Genomic DNA, 6,590 nt, shown 5'->3' with positions numbered 1-6,590 from the left:
AGTGATTTTATTTAAAATTTGACTAGTCCACAAAACATAAACAAAATATAATAGACTAATCTATGAAATAAACACAATTTAAAAGCTGACAAATCCATTAAATAAGTTTACAACTTAAAATTCAATAAAATTTGAATAAGAAAGTCAATTAAAGGCAAATGTCTTATACATTTAAAATATATAAATTGCTCGTCTTTCTCTCTTCATCGATGACTTCACATTCAAATCTTTCTCCTTTCTTAGCATCATCCCATTCTTAGTCGTGAGTATTAATTAGTCCTATATTTAAAATGTAATTAACAAATAATGTCACAAAAAAAAAATGCTAGACCACAAAAAATAAAAAGTGTCATAAGAAAATAATGTTAATCCTTGAACATACCTTAGTCACCATGCCATCTTCATCAGAATTGTCTGCATCTTCTAAAAAAGTTGCTAAATGTCTAACCATTTCTTTTCCATGTTAGTACCTTATATTGTCAAATATTTGTAATAAAAGAAAATATTTATTAATATATTAAATACTAAAAAGAGGTAAAACAAAATAAACAAAGTAACCTATCAAAACTTCAGTTGCAATCCAATTTTGAGCACACACAATCCTACCACAGGTACTAAAAGCAGATTCTGATGCAACATTAGATAACGAGATGACTAATATGTCTCTTGTAATTTCTTATAAAATGGGATACTTGACATCATTCAATTTTTACCAACTCAAAATGTCAAAAATCAGATGTTCGAGGTAAGACAGGTTCATCCAAATATGCATCAAACTGTTGCTTCTGATTCATATTATTGGAATTTGATACAAACAAATCATAATCAATAAAATCATCAAATTCTATATTCTGTGAGGTTCCATCTAAAATTTTAGAATGATAATCATCACCTTCAAGCTTCAGCTGATATTCTGTTTCCAAATCTAAACGAATTTTTTTTAATTCTTTCCACTTCAGGAAAAAAACTATTTCCATAAATTCTAGGGAAGTAAAACTCAATCAAATTCAATTTGTAACGTGGATCTAAAACTGCAGCTATGGCCATTACCCGATGAATTTTCTTCCCATACTTATCAAACTTTGAAATCATATTTGAAGTCATGTCTCTTATTTCTTGAATGCCAGAATTCGTCCACTCAGAAATACCCAATTTCAATTTACATATTTTTGGAAAAAAAAAGATTACCAGTAGGATATTTAGATCTAGAAAATATTTCAATCACGTGATGAAATATTTTCAATTTCTCACATATCTCTTTTGTTCTCGTTGTTTTAATCTATAAAAAACAGTCTTGTACTTTAATGCAGTGGCTAACATAAAATATGCAGAATTCCACCTAGTACAACAATCAAGTCTCAACATCTGACCATCATAAACATTCAACTGACAAACAGTTTCCTCAAATTTCTTCTTTTTTGTGTATGCACCCAAAAAAATACACTACGTACTCTTTCGATCCCATCTCCTATCACTGCCAACCCATCTTTCACAAATAAGTTTAGAATATGAGCACAACACCGCATATGAAATATACTCCCATCCAATATTAAGTTTCCACACAAACTATCAACAAGCATATTAACCATGGAGTCATTTGTACTACAATTATCTACAGTTACAGATGACAATTTTCGATCAATATTCCAGTCTAACAGACTGGTAACATCCCGAGTTTTTATTTGTTTATTTCAAATTTTATATTTTTCGTAAAATTTGAGGACATTTTTGTTAATTTTGAAATTTGATTTTTTGTTTAAAGAAAAATTTGGATTTTATATCGCATTGATTTGATATTTAAGTTAATGTCAAAATTTTAATTTAAATCAGAGAAATTGGTTTAATTTTGAAATTGGAGGAAAAGGAAAGGGTTTTAGATATATATATATATATATATATATATATATATATATATATATATATATATCTAAAAATATATATATATGTAAGTATATATTTGTTATGGAAAGAAAGGAAAGTAATAAAATAAAGTGGAATAAGAAAAAGAATGAAATAAAAAATTATTTTATTTCTTTTAAAGTTTTAAGTTTATATTATTATTTTATAAAATCAACTTTTCCCTTCCCCTTCCTCACGATCTCCAAGCCGCGGGACCCCTGAAACTCTTTTTTTTTTCCTCCTCTAACTGACCCGCTTCGTCGGACGCCGCCAGCCGTCCGGACCTCAAGCCAGACGCCACCGTTCCCCTATCCTAGTCCCTCGTGAAACCCATTGGTCGCTCCCTGTCCGAAGCCGTCGCTCGTCGAGCCCTAGCGCCGCTCGTTGTCCAGCATCTCCGGTTGTCCTAAGCCGTCAGATCTGAAGCTGCTAGCCGTCGCGCCGCCATCAGTTTTCTCACGCGTCAGATCTGAAGTTCTGTCGATCCGCCTCTTCATCCGTCCCTCGCCAAAAAAAGCTCACCTGTGCGCCGTTCGTTGCTTAGCCGTCCGCCAACTACCGCACTGGTTTGTAGTCGTCAACCGCTGGCAAGCCACTGTCTTGTGTTGGAATTTGATGTTGGGTATTGATTTCAAGATTTGGAGGATTTAGAGGTGTTGCCCAGTAAGATGGAGATTTAATTTCAGCAGAAAAATTGATAAAGTTTGGTCTTATTTCAAGGTTTTGCTTTGTAGAGGGGAGATAAGTTTGCTTGGGTTTACTTGATTTAATTTTGAGGTAAGTAATCTTACTATTGAAACTGTCTTACTGAAATGGACTGTTTAGGAAGGATATATGATTATGTGGTAATATATCTGAATATGATTATGTATGATTATGTATGAGCATGATTTAGAATTTTATGAGTTATATGAAAAGGATGATTGAGCATGACCCTTAAATATAAGTTAAGTGGCACTCCTACCGGAATGTCTTAAAGTTAGATGAAGATTCGACATTTGCTGATTCATATAGTTATGTGATTTATTATGAGAATGTGTAGACCGTACTATATATTATAAAATCTCGAATACTTGATTGTTTACATAGTTTAGTGCATGAAAGTGATGTACTAGAGTAGATCCATTAACACTAGATTAATTACGCATGTTGAGGTTAATTAACATCACCTTAGATGCAATCTCTTTTCCTTTCCAGACTATGTGACTGCATGAAAATGATGCATGTCCAAGGGCGCTAGTACATGAAAGAGATGTACTAGTGTATATGAAAGTGATACATACCTAGATGGTATTGGGGTATACGTAAGGGGTGCATGCTCAATGGGTTATGTGTATACGAAAGAGGTGTAGACATAACAATGTGTACGAAAGAGGTATGCATCTCTACATTCATAGAGAGAATCTGAGGTGTACGAAAGAGGTACACTCAGTGGGTTATGTGTATACGAAAGAGGTGTATACATAACCAGGTGTACAAAAGAGGTACACACTCAGTGGGTTATGTGTATACGAAAGAGGTGTATACATAACCAGGTGTGCGAAAGAGGTACACGGTCAGTGGGTTATTTGTATACGAAAGAGGTGTATACATAACCAGGTGTACGAAAAAGGTACACACTAAGTGGGGTATGTGTATACGAAAGAGGTACACACTAAGTGGGGTATGTGTATACGAAAGAGGTATATACATAACCAGGTGTACGAAAGAGGTACACATTCAGTGGATTATGTGTATACGAAAGAGGTGTATACATAACTATATGTATGAAAGAGGTATACATTAAGTGGGTTATGTGTATACGAAAGAGGTGTATGCATAACCATGGGTACACAAGAGATTGTGTTTCCTTTGGGATTCACCAGAGGTTGTGGGTCCTATGGGACTTACTAAAAATAGTGGGTACTTAACTACAGAAGGATAGAAATAAGTTTTTCATGTATATACGTGTCCCATGTGGACTAAAACAGTTTATATGTCCCCTCAGAGGTAGGCATCTAGAGGGCATAGATGCCTAGCCTGACCCCAGTAGTGGGGTTACTTACTGAGTATTTTATACTCACCCCTTTCTCATGTTTCTGTTTCAGGTAAGGGTAAGGATGCACTGGCGAATGACAAGAGGAATCCTTGAACGAGCCATTGGGGACCAGTTTTATGTTTCCGCTCATGATATTTAGATTTCTTTCCATATTTTTGAACTTTCAATTTGATGTTTGAAACTTACTATTAAGATTTGTTTTCAGACCTATTTATTATCATTTATTATTTATGGGTACCTTATTGTTTGTTTTAATATCTGAATTTAATGAAGATCTTTTGAGTTCAACTTATTTAATTAGCATTTATTTCGCTATAAAAGGATGTCGTTTTAATTTCCATGCATGAATGTGTTTAGTAACGACCTAACTTTGAGTCCTAGGGGGTCGGGTCGTTACATAGACATTCCATTATTTCTTCATGAAGCATCTCAGAAGTGTGTGGAGAAGGGACGTATATAAACCTGATTATTTTGTTTTGAAAAACCTAACTATCATCAACAAAATGTGCGGTGACAACCATATAACCTTTTGTTTGGTGGTTGGAAGTCCACATGTCCGTTGTAAGGGTAATTTTTCCTTTGATCTCATTCAACAATGTCATGGTTTTCAACTTTTCAGTCTAATAAATTTTCAAAATCTTCTTTATTGTGTTTCTTGACACCATCTTAAACAATGGTTGGATGACATTACAAAATTCTCTAAAACCTTCATGCTCAACTATTGAGAGAGGACATTCACGTTTTATTATCATCCTAGCTAATGCTTTTTTTGTAGCTTCTTGATCGAAATTATATAAACTCAATGTATTGTTCTTCTCTCTGTTAGGATTCAATAGGAATTGTCGTATGTTCTTTTGTCCTTTATATGGGCATATCTTAATATGGTCATGCAAATGTTTGGTTCCGTTTTTATTTTCACCCCCTAATTTTCGTTTGCAATAATTACAAGCTGCCTTGTCTATTCTATCTATTTTTTGTTTCTTAAAATGGTTCCAAACAACGGATATCAATCTCCTCTCTAAAGATCCCTTAATACCTTACGAAGAATAACACAATTATCAACATTCAAATTATCATCATTCGAAAAGTATGAAGTTAAATTTGGGATTGAATTTGGGGTTGGATCTGGGATTGGACTTGGAATTGGACTTGGTGAATCTTTATTTGTAGAAGGTGATGAAGACATTGTTTTCAACCTACCAAAGATTTAATTTAAAAAACCCTCTTTAGACTTTGACTTAAATTTCAAAGCATTCAAACATTTTCAAAGCATTCAACCCCAAAATTCAAAGCATTCAAATAATGTCTTAGAATTATGGAATGTCTTAGAATTAAAATTCAAACGCCAAAAGCATCCAATTAGAAATATGGAGATACTTTTCAAACATATTCAACCCCAAAATTCAAAGCATTAAAACATATTTTTCAAACATATTCAAACCTAAAATTCAAAGCATTCAAACATACATAAACATATTTTTCAAATGGCAAAGTAAATTTTTACTGGCTTGAACGGTAACAGATCTCAGACGACAACAACTTAAAGCCTTGAATGGACATATCTCGCCTCTTGGAATAGCACAAAGTCTTCTTCACTTTAAATGAAAAACAAAATAAAACAATCAAAATATATACTTCTATTTTTCAAATGGACAATCTTGAAAGCAGACTCATGTATTACCTTGAACGAATAGTCTTGTTAGGTATTACTAATTACGTCTATTTTTTAATGTTTTCCAAAGCGAACTCAAACGAACAGTCTTGAACGGACAGGCTTAGCTCGCACTCGAAAGTTGGACGGCAGTTCTTCTTTAATTCACGGCTGACGACAGACTCAACACCCATACCCTAGGCATTCGGAGTTCGACTTCAGTCTTCATCCAATGCCCATGTTCTTGTTCAGTTGCCTTCAATCTTCACTTAGAAGTTGGACGACAGTTCTTCTTCACTTCACGGCTGATGGCAGACACAACACCCATACCCTTCAGAGTTCGGCTTCGGTCTTCACCCAACGCCTAATTACTTCTTCAGTCGCTTCGCCTTCGCCCTTCGGTCTTCCTTCACGTTTGGCTCACAGACTCGTGCAGGCGCACGGTACGATACTCGTATTCGGTAGATAAGGAGGGTAGGGCACTTCAGTCTTCGGAAAAACAGAAGGGAAGGTGGAGAGGGAAACTTTTTGGTGCAGTCAGGCCTTTTAATTTAGGGCTGAACAGTGAACACTATATGTTTAATTTAGGGCTTTTTATAGTTTTTAAGTTTAGGCTTGACTTTTTGGGCTTAGAGTTAGAGTTTGGGCTCCAACACTACATATTATAAATATATATATAAATCAATTATTTTATATATTATAAATATATATTTATAAAAATATAAATATAACAAATCGGGGTCAGGGTCGGGGCGGGGATACCGTCCTCAGATGGGGCCTAGAAAATTTTTCCTGGTTTGACCCCATCCCCGATCAAATTGGGAAATCCCCGACCCGAATGGGTTGGGGCCCCGCGGCTTTTTTTGCCAACTCTAGCCGGCATTCTAGCCACTCCCACCCATATAAATTAAAGGACCGCCCTCATAGGCAGGACTTCACAACTTACTTAAGATTCAGGTTATGTCGTCTATGGTCATCTTGGTGAAATGTAAGTCTCAATTA

The 6,590-nt window shown here is 34.8% G+C and overlaps 1 long non-coding RNA gene across 1 annotated transcript; it reads left to right on the top strand.

Annotated features, from left to right (window-relative positions):
* Positions 1 to 2,064: 2,064 nt before the first annotated feature.
* Positions 2,065 to 4,157, top strand: LOC120067708. The gene is made up of 2 exons (XR_005479007.1): positions 2,065 to 2,676; positions 3,987 to 4,157. It is a non-coding gene; the product is annotated as an uncharacterized LOC120067708 (long non-coding RNA).
* Positions 4,158 to 6,590: the final 2,433 nt, after the last annotated feature.

This window comes from Benincasa hispida, chromosome 12 (assembly GCF_009727055.1).
Source record: "Benincasa hispida cultivar B227 chromosome 12, ASM972705v1, whole genome shotgun sequence".
Taxonomy (NCBI): Eukaryota; Viridiplantae; Streptophyta; class Magnoliopsida; order Cucurbitales; family Cucurbitaceae; genus Benincasa; species Benincasa hispida.
The sequence above is the reverse complement of the archived record's forward strand: the minus strand, read 5'-3'. Positions and strand labels throughout refer to the sequence as shown.